The sequence below is a fragment of the Lithobates pipiens genome, unplaced genomic scaffold (assembly GCF_037356315.1).
Source record: "Lithobates pipiens isolate NorthernLeopardFrog02 unplaced genomic scaffold, aLitPip1_a1.2 Scaffold_18, whole genome shotgun sequence".
Classification (NCBI taxonomy): domain Eukaryota; kingdom Metazoa; phylum Chordata; class Amphibia; order Anura; family Ranidae; genus Lithobates; species Lithobates pipiens.
This window is the reverse complement of record NW_027507758.1, coordinates 646,687,013-646,704,639: the sequence shown is the minus strand read 5'-3', so window position 1 is coordinate 646,704,639 and position 17,627 is coordinate 646,687,013. Positions and strand designations below refer to the sequence as shown.

The 17,627-nt window shown below is 45.1% G+C and overlaps 2 protein-coding genes across 2 annotated transcripts in view; both read right to left on the bottom strand.

Annotated features, from left to right (window-relative positions):
* Window positions 1-573, bottom strand: part of LOC143989546 (uncharacterized) — a 600,653-nt gene extending 600,080 nt beyond the window's left edge. The window contains exon 1 of the mRNA XM_077489712.1: window positions 283-573. The gene's annotated coding sequence lies outside the window, so the exon portion shown is untranslated. The remainder of the gene's footprint in view (window positions 1-282) is intronic.
* LOC143986913 (uncharacterized) overlaps window positions 1-17,627 on the bottom strand; it is a 417,248-nt gene that overhangs the window by 132,912 nt on the left and 266,709 nt on the right. The gene's annotated exons all lie outside the window — the stretch shown is intronic.

The following is a 17,627-nucleotide window of genomic DNA, read 5'->3' as shown; positions in this document are numbered from 1 at the left end:
TCAGTGGGGGGATATTATACACAGGGATACATAGAATGATACAGACTCTCCTCTCTCTATATACAGCATACATCATCCATGTATATATTATCTATATGGAGACTACACAATATACAGACTTCTGATCTATGGTATCAGTGGGGGGATATTATACACAGAGATATATAGAATGATACAGACTCTCCTCTCTCTATATACAGTATACATCATCCATTTATACATTATCTATATGGATATAGACTTTGTTTATAGAAGTCAGAATAATGATCGGTGGGGTCTCACCTTGTTAGATCTGCCCATACATCCTCCAATCAGATTGTCTGTACTTCCCAACAATGAAGAGACCTGAAGATAGTTCTAGAAAGGTGAAGAGTCCAATCACAGAAGATTCTGGAAGATAAAACCCGGAACCACGGCACCAAGAGAGTCCAACTTCTTCTACGGTATGAAGATGGAATGTGTGTGAATAAGAAGTTGATCTGAATGTTACGTACAATGACTTCCTAATGCAGGAAGAGGAGGCGGGGGAGGGGGGATTCTTCTACTTCCTCTATCGGAGTCTTCTTACACAACTCATTGCTCGGAGCTTTCAACTTCCTCTTTCTATACAGAGATCAGAACAAGTCTAAACCTTCCTCAGGCTGGGTGTATGGGGGAGGGGGGGTGTAAATGTGGAGCGATATGATTGGAGGATTTCTGAGGGGACAATATGTTGGTATTCAGAAGAATCAACAGAAAATTTCTAAAAATAAATTGTATTTACAATTCCAATAAAATCTCATTATATAAGAATAAAAAGACTTTCCAGTAGAAACATTTCTCAGACTTTGATGTGATAATTCATCCTCTCCATGTAGACATCCACCATACATAGACTGACTGGGATTCCCAATCTGAGGAGACCTAAACCATCTACCACAGATCCCACCAACACATTGTACAGACAGACCACGGACAGACCTCCACCTTTCACACAAGACTTCTCCTTCTTCACACTGAGATGGAGGATCTACAATTCTATAAATCCCCATCAATAAGATCTGATCATACAGATTGATCATTATACAGAAGATACGTATGGAGTGAATCACTCAAGTGTAGCTCCTTCCATGAACTCCAGGCCAGCCAGCAAGCCAGTGAAGGGCATTTCAGGGATTTTGACCCACCAGCTGCACAACATGGTCTGTACAGGTTCCTGACTGATCACACGCAATCTCTTAGTACCTCTCTCGGGTGATGACCTGGTCAGACCTGATCTTCTCTCCTTGAGATCAGAGTGGAACTCCCCCAGTGTTTCTTCACACTAGGGATGAGTTTGGTGCTCAAGTCAAACGCATGTTCGACTCATCACCGGCTGTTCACCCGTTCGGCGAAGCCGGAACTCTGTGGGCCATTCGTGCCAAATTCATGTGGCGCTCACGGCCCACAATGCACTGCGCCATCGCAGTGCATTGCTGGCTCATGATTGGCCAAGCATGCACTGTGACCCCACATGCTTGGCCAATCACAGCGCCAGGCAGCGAGGAGAGCCATGATTGGCCACAGGCAGGATTCCTGTGGCCAATCATAGCTCAGGCTCTGTAGTACACGCCCCACACTATATAAGGCCGCAAGCGTGGCGGCCTTGTGTAGTGTGTTGGCATCTGCAGGAGTTAGTGGGTGTTCTCTGTGTACCTTCAACACAGTATACACCATCCGTTATCCACCTATTTAGCGTTCTTGCTCTTCTGTAATTGAGCTTTCAGCCATCTACAGGAGTTTGTGGGTGTTGTCTGTATGCCCTGAGCGCAGTATACACCATTATCCACCTATATAGCTATATTGCTCTTCTGTAATTGAGCTATCAGCCATCTTCAGGAGATTCTGGGTGTTGTCTGTGTGACCTGAGCGCAATATACACGTGTATCTACCTATTTTGCTATTTTCTAATTGAGCCATCTGCTATCTGCAGGAGTTAGTTGGTGTTGTGTGCCTCCAGCACAGCACAGTATACACTGGTATCTACCCTTTAATTCCTGTTGTTCAATAATAAAGGAATCTGCAGGAGTTAGTGGGTGTTGTGTGCCTCCAGCACAATATACACTACCCAAATGCTGGTTTTCCCATCTCCCTTCAGGCCATTACCATGTCTGGAAGGCCAACAAGGAGACGCAGACAGGCTCAAGCCGATAAAAGAGGGCAAGCAGGCTCTGTGTCTAGAGACAACAGTGCTGGTCGTGGACGTGGTGCATCATCATCAGCACGTGACCATGGGACATGCTTGTCCTTATTTTCAGCAGCTGGACATGTTGAGCTGCATCATGCCGAAGACTTGGTAGAGTGGATGACCAAGCCCTCTTCATCCTCCTCATCCTCTCTCACTCAGGCTCAGGGTACTAGCAAAGCAGCTGCCAACGCATCGTCTTCCCTCCTCTCAATGTCATCATCAGTGACTCCTTCCCTAGACCCACCACGTCCTCCTGAGGAGTCTCCTGAACTCTTTGAGCACAGTGTTGGGTACATGCTCCAGGAGGATGCCCAGTGTTTTGTAGGCTCTGATGATGATACTCAGCTAGAGGAAGGCAGTAGTGTGAGCGCAGAGGGAGGGGATGCTCAAGAAGGACAGCAATCTGGCAGTCATGTTCCACAAGCTGCAGCATACTGCCAGGTTTCCTCCTGCGATGAAGAGAGAGGGGATGATGAGGGCACTGACTCCACGTGGGTGCCTGGCAGGAGGGAGGAAGAGAAAGAGGAGGAGGAGGCACATGTCCAACGAGGCAGGATGCCCTCAGGGGGCCAGCTTAGGGGTAGCACACTGACTGAATCACACCGCAGAGCTCTGCCTGTGCAGGGCGCCGCCTCTGCGCGTTATTCTAAAAGTTCTTTGGTGTGGGCCTTTTTTGAGACGAGTGCATCAGATTTGCACCGCTGCTATTTGCAACATATGTCTCAAGCGTATCTCGCATGGCCAAAACATCAGCTGCTTGGGCACCACATGCTTGACCAGACATATGTTGACCTGCCATGCAGCTCCTTGGCAAGCGTACCTCAAAGACCCACACCAAAGAACAAAGCGGACCTCTCCTTGCTCCTCATCAGCTGGGATCCCCAACCCCACTAGACCTTCAGTCCTCTCTGAAACCTGCTCTGAGAGGAATGAAGGTGTAGCATTAGGTGTTTCACAGCCAAGTGCTTCCGGGCACTCTGCTAGCAGTACACCCACGTCCGATTATAGCAGGCAAATTTCCCTGCCCCAGCTGCTGGACCATCGAAAGAAGTTCACTCCCAGCCATCCACATGTCCAGCGGTTGAATGCTAGCTTGGCTAAATTGCTAGCACTTCAACTGCTGCCTTTTCAGTTGGTAGAATCAGCCCCCTTCCGTGAGTTTGTGCAATGTGCAGTTCCTCAGTGGCAGGTCCCCAAACGCCACTTTTTCTCATGGAAGGAAATTCCGGCTCTCTACCGGCATGTGGAAGGAATGTCCTTGCCTCGCTGGACAGGGCGGTCAGCGGTAAGGTGCATATTACCGCTGACTCATGGTCCAGCAAGCATGGACAGGGACGTTGCCTGTCTTTCACGGCCCATTGGGTCACTCTTCTGCCAGCTGGGAAGGATGCAGGACAAGGTGCAGTAGTGTTGGAGGTTGTTTCGCCACCACGCCTCCAAAATGCTACTACTGGTTGTATGCAAGTACGCAGGCAAAACTATGCCATGACGTGCTTGCGCTGGTTTGTTTGGGGGACAGGAGCCACACTGGGGCAGATAGTTTGTCAGCTCTGCAGGGGCAGGCCGAGAAGTGGTTGATGCCATGCCAGCTTAAGCCAGGAATGGTGGTTTGCGACAATGGCACCAACCTCCTCTCCTTCTGACAGGCACAACTGACCCATATGCCCTGTGTGGCTCACGTCCTTAACCTGGTGGTGCAGTGGTTCTTGGGCAGGTACCTAGACTTACAGGATGTCCTGAAGCAGGCCAGGAAAGTCTGTGTGCATTTCCGCCGATCATTTAATGCCTGTGCTTGGCTGGCTGAGCTCCAAAAGGAGTTGAACCTGCCCAAGAACCGCCTTATATGTGACATGCCCACCAGGTGGAACTCAACGTTGGCCATGCTGCAGTGGCTGCACACGCAGCAGAGGGCCATCAATGATGTCCTGTTACCATTTGAGGAGGCCACAAGGATGGTGAGCAGTGACAGTGCATACATCAGTGACACTGTACCTCTTGTCCACCTGTTGGAGCATATGCTGCGTGGAATATTGGACAGGGCACTTGAGGCAGAACAGAGGCAGGAAGAGGAGGACTTCCATGCCTTTCAAGGCCCCCTTTATCCAGACAGCGTTCCTGCTGTCCCACCCATCACACAGGAAGAGGACGAGGAGGAGGAGGATTGTGTCAGCATGGAGGTGGATCCTGGCACTCAGCATCAGCAGCAGCAGCAGTCTTGTAGGGATGATTTACAGTTCCAAGAAACCCGTGGACTTGTACGTGGCTTGGAGGTGGTGGCTGCGGAACATGTTGTCCTTAGTGATCCAGAGGACTCCGGACCGAATGCCTCAGCTAACCTACGCTGCATGGCCTCCCTGATCCTCTAAAGCCTGTGGAAGGATCCTTGTATTCTTCGGATCAAGGAGAGGGACCATTACTGGCTGGCCACTCTCCTTGATCCACGGTACAAGGGTAAAGTTGCGGACCATAACTTGCCATCGCAGAGGGAGCAGAGGATGAGACATCTTCGGGAGGCCTTGCAGAAAGGTCTGTGCAACGCGTTCCCAGTGTCTGGGAGGTTACAAACTCCTGGTGCTGGACAACGTGTTGCTGAAGCTTCGGTCAGAAGGAGCGGTGGAGAAGGTGGCCATCTGACCGATGCATTCAGACAATTTTTTAGTTCGCAGCCCCAAGGTATGATCAGTTCCAGCAACAATCACCGGCGTCTGATTTACATGGTGCAGGAATACCTAGGGGCAAGGTCAGACTTGGACACCCTTCCCACCAAAAATCCTTTGGCTTACTGGGTCTTGAGGATGGATCACTGACCAGAGCTTGCACGGTATGCAATTGAGCTACTGGCCTGTCCTGCATCTAGTGTTCTTTTGGAATGCACCTTCAGTGCTGCTGGTGGCTTTGTAACCGATCACAGGGTGCGCCTATCCACCGACTCGGTTGATCGACTGACCTTCATAAAGATGAATCAGTCTTGGATCACCACCAGCTACCAAACACCTGAAGCTGATGTAACCCGAATCATTTTTTTTAAATGTCACATCCCTTAAAGACTGCCTATGCTGATGCTGATTGGCTGTCCTGTTATGTTGACTGACTATCCTCTTCCTCCTCAATGATCCCGCTGATATGTTGGAAGAACATTTTTGGTTTTGGGTGATGCCACCAGCCAAATTTTTCAGCCCCTGTTTAACAGGGGCATGTAATTACAATTTTTGATGCAATGCTTTGCAGCAGGGCTCATTCCTGCACTCCAATTAGTGTATCTGGGAGAGGTTGCAGTGTTGTGGCACCAGCAAGCAGTGCCTAAGGCCCAATTTTTCATCCATTGTTTAACAGGGGCATGTAATTACAATTCTTGATATAATATTTCACAGCAGGGCCCGTTCCTGTGCCCGCCAAGAGTAATTGTGAGGACTTATAGTGTTGTGGCACCACAACCACCAAAGGCCCAATTTTTCTACCACTGTTCAACAATGCCATGTAATTACAATTCTTGATATAATCGTTCGCAGCAGGGTGCTCCAGCGCCCACCAAGAGTCACTTTGAGGGTTTACAATGTTGTGGCAACACCAACACCTTGTTCCGCCATTTCTGCAGAGCATATAGGGGAGGCCCCTACTTTCAAACATCCAACTTACAAACGTCTGCTACTTGCAAACGGAAGGAGACAACAGGAAGTGAGATGAAAAAGGATGGACGGCAAAACAAATTATACAGGGGTGATAACCCTTCCCTATGTTTTCCAAAGAGCTTAAAAATTGATTTTTTGACTGGAGTTTCACCTTAATATCCGTACAAGACCCAAAGGGGCTGGTAATGGGCAGGGAGGGCTACCCATGCCATTTTTCTCAATGATTTTCATCCATATTTCCGGAACCAGATATAACATTAAAACCGCAAGCAGTTTTAAATGCATTTTTTTCCATTAAATGTCATTTTGTGCAGGGACTGTTCTAAACACGGGAAACACGTGGCACTTCACAGGCATACTATAGACACCCCCAGGCATGATATTTAAAGGAATATTTCACTTTTTTTCACTTTAATGTCATTAAAATCAGTGCTCCCGCAAAAACGGCCGTTTTTAAAAACATTTTAGCCATTGACCCATGTCCCCTGGGGCAGGAGCCAGGTCCCCAAACCCTTTTTAGGACAGTATCTTGCATATTAGCCATTAAAATTAGCACTTTTTATTTCGAACGTTCGAGTCCCATAGACTTCAGTGGGGTTCTAAAGTTCGTATGAATTTGCTGTCCGTTCGAAAGTTCTGATCCGAACCAAACTGGGGGGTGTTCGGCTCATCCCTACCCTCCACACTCCTCTCCTTCAGACTGGGACAGAGCCTGATATTACCCTTGGTTCAGACTGCATCAGGAGCTTGTGTTTCCCTTGGTTCAGACTGGGACAGGAGCTGGTGTCTCTTTGTTCAGACTGGTCCAGTAGCTGGTGTTTCCAATGATTAAGACTGGGGCAGAGGCTAATTTTACCATTGTCTCAGACTGGGCCCAATTGGTGATTCCTCTTGTTCAGGCTGAGTCGGATCTGGTGTTTCCTTTGGTTCAGACTGGCCTACAATTTTGTGTTTCCTTTGATTTCAGACAGGGCCAGGAATTGGTGTTTCCCTTGGTTCAGAATGAGCAAGGAGCTGGTGTTTCCCTTGGTTGAAACTGGATGAGGAGCTGGTGTTTGCCTTGGTTCAGACTGGGCCAGGAGCTTGTGTTTACCTTGGTTCATAACGTGATAGAGGCTGATATTACCCTTGGTTTAGATAGGGCTAGGAGCTGGTGTTTTCCTTGGTTCAGACTGGGCCAGGATCTTGTGTTTCCCTTGGTTCATACTGGAATAGAGGCTGATATTACCGTTGGTTCATGCTGGGATGGGAGATGATGTTTCTATTTGTTCAGACTGGACCAGCAGCTGGTGTTTCCCTTGGTTGAAACTGGACCAGAAGCTGGTCTTTCACTTGGCCCTACAGCTAATGTTTCTCTTGGTTTTCCCCTCCAGAGACAGGTGAATAGTGAAGCAACATAATGGAGAGCAAAGTAAGAATCAGAATAATTATTCACTAGATGTGCAAGGTTCTCCAGCATGAAGTAACTATTTACTATATCTGCCATAATTTGGACAGAGGCTGATATTACCTTTGGTCCAGACAAGGCCAGAAGTAGTTGTTGTTGTTTCCCCTTGTTCAAGCAGGAGATGGTGTTTCTCTTGGTTCAGACTAAGCCAGGAGCTGGTATTTCCCTTGATTCAGACTGGGCCAGGAGCTGGTATTTCCCTTGATTCAGACTGGGCCAGGAACTAGTGTTTCCCTTGGTTCAGACTGGACCAGGAACTAGTGTTTGCCTTGGTTCAGACTGGACCAGGAACTAGTGTTTGCCTTGGTTCAGACTGGACCAGGAACTAGTGTTTGCCTTGGTTCAGACTGGGCCAGGAGCTGGTGTTTCCTTTGGTTCATACTGGGATAGAGGCTGTTATTACCCTTGATTCATTCTGGGCAGGGAGATGGTGTTTTTCCTGGTTCAGATTTGACCAGGAGCTGGTGTTTCTCTTGCTCCAAACTGGGTCAGGAGCTCATGTTTCCCTTGGTTCAGAATGGGTAAAGAGTTGGTGTTTCTCTCGGTGCAGACTGGACCAGGAGCCGGTGTTTCCTTGGTTTTCACCTCCAGGGAAAGGTGAATAGTGAAGCTAGTGGACATATGGAGAGCAAAAGAAGAATCAGAGAGTCCGGAGTAAAAGTAATAAAAATAATTAAACAAAGGGCGGGCATGACAGGGTTAACAGGGGCAGCCTGGAAGGAAAAGAATTTGTAAAAGGAGGTAGGATTGGTCGGGATGGAGTGGGGGCGGAGCAGTGAGGAACTTAGAGGAAGCAGGGTCCCTCCCCAGCTCAGTTGGCAGTGGGAGGAACGATCTTTCCACCCTCCCCCCCCCTTATATTGGTGAGTATGGTGTGTGGTTTTGCATCTACAGAGCAGTAGATGTCATGGCAGTGGCGGGGTGTTGGTCTTTGCGGGTGAAAGAAGAAACCCCGGATATGGAAGAGTTCGGGAACCCTCGGTGGTATTGGGTCCCCTTGGTGGTATTCCAGCTAACGGTGGTTTAGCTGGAATTTGGTTAATGGGGGCATTGCGGTCAGTGGTTTGTTGTCTCCAAGCTAGTATATCAGCTGGAGGCCTTAGTTCAGTTTACGTTATCACAGAGCAGGAGTGGATCGAGTGGAAAGATTGGGGGGTTTTCCTGCAAAGACCAACGTGAGTAGTTAACTGATGGGGGATTTTGTTTTATAACAGAAGTTATACAGTTTATGTTAATTTTATTTGTGTTTTTAATAAAAAGAAGATGGCTGCTATGGCCAATGTTTACTCCAGCTTGGTGTGGTCTCAGTTATTGGTAATAGTATGGGGGGATGGTGGCTGGAGGGTTGGCTGGTAGTGGATGGTAAATAGGTTACATCTGCTATACAATAGTCAAGACTAATTGTTCATTAGACATACAACGCTCTCCAGCATGAAGTAATTATGTACGATCTCGGCCATGAGTTGGGCAGTTACTTTCTATGCCAATATATTGATTGTTATGTATCAGCTAGTGCTTGAGACAGTTGTAAAAGAGATGAATTGATCTCTTCAGCTCATACCAGTAGCTGTCTGTGAAACCACAAGTTCCTGTTTACGTCTTCACCGCTTCCTGCTGCTTCTGAGATCCTTGAATATTTCCTTTTAGGGTAGTAAACCTGAATTTCCTCTCTAGCAGTCTATATAATGATTTGTGAGACAGAGAACGGAAGGAGACTACAGACATTGATGTGTGTCTGTGGGGTACTATTCACACAATAAGATCTTATAAAACACAGTAAAGAAAGTTTTCTGTAAGATCTGACCTCGGTGTGAATACTTAGGAGAGAAGTGCCGACCATTACAGCCAGTGCCTGGAGGGGAAAGAAGAGACGTGAGGGTTGGTGGAACCCTGACTGCAGAGTCCTGGAAGCCGGTGCTTGGATTTAATGTGTGAGTACTCCTGGGAGAGAAGGGCTCAACCATACACAGTCCTGAGGACGGGAAGGATAGGCCACCATTCATGTAGGGGGCTGAGAACCTCAGGGGTCCCTGGAACCTGTATGTTAGGTGGTCACCCAACTGATAAAAATGGCAAGACAGCCCGGGTACTGCCCACATGGGTGTCATCACTCCGATGTCCCAATTACATGGAACATAAAGAGAAGACAAAGGTTGGATTTAGGAGCCATCTTATCATCTTTGTAACATCATTAGGAGTGAACATACTGTATATCTTCATATCTTCTCATCTTAGTATGTATGTGTGTATATGTGTATGCATATGGAGAACTACAGGTCCCAGCATGTCCCGTATACATTGTATATTATACACTGGAGGACTACAAGTCCCAACATGTCCTGTAGTCCTCCGGTGTATAATATACAATGTATACAGGACATGCTGGGACTTGTAGTCCTCCGGTGTATAATATACACTTTATACAAGTCCCAGCGTGTCCTGTATACATTGTATATTATACACCAGAGGACTACAAGTCCCAGCATGTCCTTTATACATTATACACCAGAGGACTACAAGTCCCAGCGTGTCCTGTATACAGTGTATATTATACACCGGAGGACTACAAGTCCCAGCATGTCCTTTATACATTATACACCGGAGGACTACAAGTCCCAGCGTGTCCTGTATACAGTGTATATTATACACCGGAGGACTACAAGTCCCAGCATGTCCTTTATACATTATACACCGGAGGACTACAAGTCCTAGCATGTCCTGTATACATGGTATATTATACACAGGGGGACTACAAGTCCTTGCATGTCCTGTATACATTGTATATTATACACCGGAGGACTTCATGTCTATGTAGAGTCTTCCATGTCTTATGTGTCCTCATGTCTATGGAGAGTCCCAGCATATCCTCTATACATTCTATATTATACACAGGGGGACTACAAGTTTCAGCATGTCCTGTATACTTTTTATATTATACACAGGGGGACTACACGTTCCAGCATGGCCTGTATAGTTTCTGTATTATACAAAAGGGGGGCTACAAGTTCCAGCATGTCCTGTCTACTTTTATATTATACACAGGGGGCCTACAAGTCCCAGCATGTCCCATAGGGTTGCCACCTGTCCAGGATTCACCCGGACAGTTCGGGTTTGGAATCATGCATCCAGGTTTCAGAGTGCCTGATACCCGGACACATTATTCAGACCAGACTATGGCTTCCAGATACATCTGGATGAGAGGTGCTGACTGCCAAAGGGTGAGTGAGCTCACCATCCATCCCTGTCTGTGACTGAAGTCTCCCTCCTCTCTCCTGCCACTGAGTGAGTACACTAAGGTAATTCAGGGTTCTCAGAGCACCCCTTACATCAGAGCTCCCCTTTACACCAGAGGCCACAGTATTCCCCCTTACATCAGAGTCCTCTCCATACATCAGAGTTCCCCCTTAAATCAGAGTTCCTAGAGCATCCCTTATGTCAGAGTCCCCAAAGTTCCCCCTTACATCAGAGTCTGCAGAGTACCCCCTTACAGTAAAAGGAACTCTGCAGGTTCAGATGTAAAAGGGGAACTCTGTAGACTCTGATGTAAAGGGGAACTTTTGTTATTAACTTCATTTTATTAAAAATGTTATTTAATAGCAAAATATATATATATAGTTTATACTATAAAAAAATTGCTGTGCGCCACTAAAGTGTTTGGGTTTTACTTGAAGAAAAGGTGGCAACCCTAATGTCCCAGCATGTCCTGTATACATTGTATATTATACACAGGAGGACTACAAGTCCCATCATGTCTTGTATACATTGTATATTATACACAGGAGGACTACAAGTCCCAGCATGTTCTGTATACATTGTATATTATACACAGGAGGACTACAAGTCCCAGCATGTCCTGTATACATTGTATATTATACACAGGAGGACTACAAGTCCCAGCATGTTCTGTATACATTGTATATTATACATCAGAGGACTACAAGTCCCAGCATGCCCTGTATACATTGTATATTATACACAGAAGGACTACAAGTCCCATCATGTCCTGTATACATTGTATATTATACACCAGATGACTACAAGTCCCAGCATGTCCTGTATACATTGTATATTATACACCAGATGACTACAAGTCCCAGCATGTCCTGTATACATTGTATATTATAGAGAGGGTGACTACAGGTACCAGCATGTCCTGTATACATTAGACATGTGCATTCGTTTTCGTCCGAATTTCAGCTATTTTCGTTTTCGTTTTGACAAACGATAACGAAAGCACAGAATCCGAAAAACGAAAGATCCGACATAAATAAATGCTTTATTTTCGTTTTCATTGTTACAATAGTTGGATATAGAATAGGAGATTCGACATGACTCTGACAATAACAATCTGTCTATTGAACCTGTGGTCGAATGTGCTTAACCTTAACTCTATTAGTCCAAGATAATATAGAGAAAATATTCGACAGAGAAAAAAGATTTGACAGAGAGAAAAGATTCTGCAAGTTACTGTCCTAAAAAGTGTTTGGGGACCCGGGTCCTGCCCCAGGGGACATGTATCAATGCAAAAAAAAGGTTTAAAAACGGCCGTTTTTTCGGGAGCAGTGATTTTAATAATGATTAAAGTGAAACAATAAAAGTGTAATATTCCTTTAAATTTCGTAGTGGGGGGGGGGGGGTTGTCTATAGTATGCCTGTGAAGGGGCGCATGTTTCTGGTGCTTAGAACTGTCCCTGCACAAAGTGTCATTTATGCAGGAAAAAAAGTCCTTTAAAATCACTCGCAGCTATTATGAATTGTCGGCTCCGTAATACAGAGAACACTCATTGAAAGTCATTGATAAAAAAAATAAATAAATAAATTTAAAAAAAAGCGTGGGGGTCCCCCAAATTCAATTACCAGGCCCTTCAGGTCTGGTACGGATATTAAGGGGAACCCTGCCTCAAATTTTAAAAAAAATTGTCGTGGGGTTTCCCCTAAAAATCCATACCAGACCCTTTATCCGAGCACGCAACCTGGCAGGCCGCAGGAAAAGAGGGGGGACGAGAGAGCGGCCCCCCCTCCCTCCTGAACCGTACCAGGCCACATGCCCTCAACATTGGGAGGATGCTTTGGGGGTCTGTGACCCCTCAAAGCACCTTGTCCCCATGTTGATGAGGACAAGGGCCTAATCTCCACAACCCTGGCCGGTGGTTGTGGAGGTCTGCGGGCGGGGGGCTTATCAGAATCTGGAAGCCCCCTTTAACAAGGGGACCCCCAGATCCCGGCCCCCCCCCTGTTTGAAATGGTAAGGGGGTACAAAAGTACCCCTACCATTTCACAAAGAAAGTGTAAAAAATGGTTAAATAAAACAAACACACTTTTGAAAAATTCCTTTATTAAAAATAAAAAAATAAAAAAAAGATTCCAGCGGCGGTAATCCACTCTTGCTATCCAGCGACGGACGGTCATCTCTCCAGCGATGTCTCATCTCATCCAGCGCAGTGAATCCTCCGTCCTTCTTCTGTCTCCGTGGAGGAGACACTACAGACATTCCGGCGGCTTGACGTTTCTTATATACGGTGGGCGGGGCCACCCGTCACCTGACCCCGCCCCCCTCTGACGCAAGGGGAAACCCGGGGTTCCCTGTGACGTATGGGTGACCCCTCACCCCTCTGATGTAACGGAAACCTGCCTGTGTTACAGAGATGACCGTCCGTCGCTGGATAGCAAGAGTGGATTACCGCCGCTGGAATATTTTTTTTATTTTTTTATTTTTAATAAAGGTATTTTTCAAAAGTGTGTTTGTTTTATTTAACCATTTTTTACACTTTCTTTGTGAAATGGTAGGGGTACTTTTGTACCCCCTTACCATTTCAAACAGGGGGGGCCGGGATCTGGGGGTCCCCTTGTTAAAGGGGGCTTCCAGATTCTGATAAGCCCCCCGCCCGCAGACCTCCACAACCACCGGCCAGGGTTGTGGGGATGAGGCCCTTGTCTTCATCAACATGGGGACAAGGTGCTTTGAGGGGTCACAGACCCCCAAAGCATCCTCCCAATGTTGAGGGCATGTGGCCTGGTACGGTTCAGGAGGGAGGGGGGCCGCTCTCTCGTCCCCCCCTCTTTTCCTGCGGCCTGCCAGGTTGCGTGCTCGGATAAAGGGTCTGGTATGGATTTTTAGGGGGAACCCCACGTCAATTTTTTTTTTAATTTGACGCGGGGTTCCCCTTAATATCCATACCAGACCTGAAGGGTCTGGTTATGGATATTTAGGGGGAACCCCACGTCAATTTTTTTCTTAAATTTGAGGCAGGGTTCCCCTTAATATCCATACCAGACCTGAAGGGCCTGGTAACTGAATTTGGGGGACCCCCACGCTTTTTTTTTATTTTATTTTTTATTTTTTTATCAATGACTTTCAATGAGTGTTCTCTGTATTACGGAGCCGACAATTCATAATAGCTGCGAGTGATTTTAAAGGACTTTTTTTCCTGCATAAATGACACTTTGTGCAGGGACAGTTCTAAGCACGGGAAACATGCGCCCCTTCACAGGCATACTATAGATACCCCCCACTACGAAATTTAAAGGAATATTACACTTTTATTGTTTCACTTTAATCATTATTAAAATCACTGCTCCCGAAAAAACTGCAGTTTTTAAAACTTTTTTTTGCATTGATCCATGTCCCCTGGGGCAGGACCCGGGTCCCCAAACACTTTTTAGGACAGTAACTTGCATATTACCCTTTAAAATTAGCACTTTAGATTTTGAACGTTGGAGTCCCATAGACTTTAATAGGGTTCTAAAGTATGCTATATAGTTAGCTCCGTCGAATCTTCTTTATACATTCGACAGACACTATAAACCTTCCAAGACAGATTCGACCGTGATTCATGTGGATTTTCGGACGAATGCAATTTTTGAACGAAAAACGAAATAAATAAAAACGAATTTCGGGAGTAACTAAATAAATTAAGTTTTCGGACGAAAACGAAATTCCGAAACGAAATATTTTACTCTGCACATGTCTAGTATACATTGTATATTATACACAGGAGGACTGCAAGTCCCAGCATATCCTGTATACATGTTATATTAACCACCTGGAGGACTAAAAGTCCCAGCATGTCCTGTATACATTATATATTATACACAGGGGGACTACAATTCCCAGCATGTCCTGTATACATTGTATATTATAAACAGGGGGGCTACATGTCCCAGCATGCCCTTTATACACTGTATATTATACACCAGGGAACTAAAAGTCCCAGCATGTCCTGTATACATTGTATATTATAGAGAGGATGACTACAAGTACCAACATGTCCTATATACATTGTATATTATACACAGGAGGACTACAAGTTCCAGCATGTCCTGTACACATTGAATAGTATACACTGGAGGACTACAAGTCCCAGCATGTACACTGACTGCACTATATACTCTGAACTGCATTATATCCACTACACTGTCTGTATTATATACTCTGCGCTGTATTATATACTGTACACTGCACTATATACACTTCACTCTGCACTGTATTATATACACAACACTGACAGCACTATATTCTCTGCACTGTTATATACTCTACACTGACTGCACTATGTACTCTGCACTGTGTTATATACTCTACACTGACTGCACTATATACTCTACACTGTGTTATTATATACTCTACACTGACTGCACTATATACTCTGTGTTATATGCACTACACTGACTGCACTATATACTCTACACTGTGTTGTATACTCTACACTGACTGCACTATATACTCTGCTCTGTGTTATATACACTACACTGATTGCACTATATACTCTACACTGTGTTATATACTCTACACTGACTGCACTATATACTCTGCTCTGTGTTATATACACTACACTGACTGCACTATATACTCTGCTCTGTGTTATATACACTACACTGACTGCACTATATACTCTGCACTGTGTTATATACACTACACCGACTGCACTATATACTCTGCACTGTGTTGTATACTCTACACTGACTGCACTATATACTCTGTGTTATATGCACTACACTGATTGCACTATATACTCTACACTGTGTTATATACTCTACACTGACTGCACTATATACTCTGCACTGTGTTATATACACTACACCGACTGCACTATATACTCTGCACTGTGTTATATACACTACACTGACTGCACTATATACTCTGCACTGTGTTATATACTCTACACTGACTGCACTATATACTCTGCACTGTGTTATATACTCTACACTGACTGCACTATATACTCTGCTCTGTGTTATATACACTACACTGACTGCACTATATACTCTGCTCTGTGTTATATACACTACACTGATTGCACTATATACTCTACACTGTGTTATATACTCTACACTGACTGCACTATATACTCTGCTCTGTGTTATATACACTACACTGACTGCACTATATACTCTGCACTGTGTTATATACTCTACACTGACTGCACTATATACTCTGCACTGTGTTATATACACTACACCGACTGCACTATATACTCTGCACTGTGTTATATACACTACACTGACTGCACTATATACTCTGCACTGTGTTATATACTCTACACTGACTGCACTATATACTCTGCACTGTGTTATATACTCTACACTGACTGCACTATATACTCTGCTCTGTGTTATATACACTACACTGACTGCACTATATACTCTGAACTGTGTTATATACTCTACACTGACTGCACTATATACTCTGCACTGTGTTATATACACTACACTGACTGCACTATATACTCTGCACTGTGTTATATACACTACACTGACTGCACTATATACTCTGCACTGTGTTATATACACTACACCGACTGCACTATATACTCTGCACTGTGTTATATGCACTACACTGACTGCACTATATACTCTGCTCTGTGTTATATACACTACACTGACTGCACTATATACTCTGCACTGTGTTATATACACTACACTGACTGCACTATATACTCTGCACTGTGTTATATACTCTACACTGACTGCACTATATACTCTGCACTGTGTTATATACTCTACACTGACTGCACTATATACTCTGCTCTGTGTTATATACACTACACTGACTGCACTATATACTCTGCTCTGTGTTATATACACTACACTGATTGCACTATATACTCTACACTGTGTTATATACTCTACACTGACTGCACTATATACTCTGCTCTGTGTTATATACACTACACTGACTGCACTATATACTCTGCACTGTGTTATATACTCTACACTGACTGCACTATATACTCTGCACTGTGTTATATACACTACACCGACTGCACTATATACTCTGCACTGTGTTATATACACTACACTGACTGCACTATATACTCTGCACTGTGTTATATACTCTACACTGACTGCACTATATACTCTGCACTGTGTTATATACTCTACACTGACTGCACTATATACTCTGCTCTGTGTTATATACACTACACTGACTGCACTATATACTCTGAACTGTGTTATATACTCTACACTGACTGCACTATATACTCTGCACTGTGTTATATACACTACACTGACTGCACTATATACTCTGCACTGTGTTATATGCACTACACTGACTGCACTATATACTCTGTGTTATATGCACTACACTGACTGCACACTCAATTCACTAACTAACCTGCCTTATCTCTCTCCATTAATGCAGACAATACACGGCTACCAATGCAAGCAGTCTTATATAGTGTGAGGCATGGACTTAGCCCCTAAAGCCATGATTGGCCAAAGGCACCCTGCCTTTGGCCAATCATGGCTCTGACAGTACATAGCACTGTGATTGGCCAAAGCATACAGGTCAGGTGCATGTTTTGGCCAATCAGCATCCATCAATGCACTGAATTCAATGCAGTGAATTGTGGGGTGCTCGTCAGCGGGCCCCACGAGTGCCCCATATGTTTGTTTGTTATACGAACAAGCGAACACCCGATGTTCCAGTCAAACTTACGCTCGACTTAAACATCGGGCCCATCTCTATTCATTACAGGTCGCCAATCCTCGGATGTTACACAGAGACTCGTAAATATCATCCACCACGCAAATTTCTCACAAACGCCTTCTCTGCTTCTTTCCCTGGATGCAGAGAAGACTTTGGATAGAATACATTGGCCTTACTTACATGCTGTACTACACAGATTCAGCTTTAGCGGAATAACGTACTATCGTCCAATCACAGCCCTCTATCATTCCCCATCAGATCAGGTTTATACTTTAGAGATGCCATCCAAACCCTTTAATATCACTAATGGAACTCTCCAGGGCTGCCCCCGATCACCACTGATTTTTACCCTATTAATGGAACCCCTCGCAGAGCACATTAGATCAAATGCCATTATTTCAGGCTTTAACATTA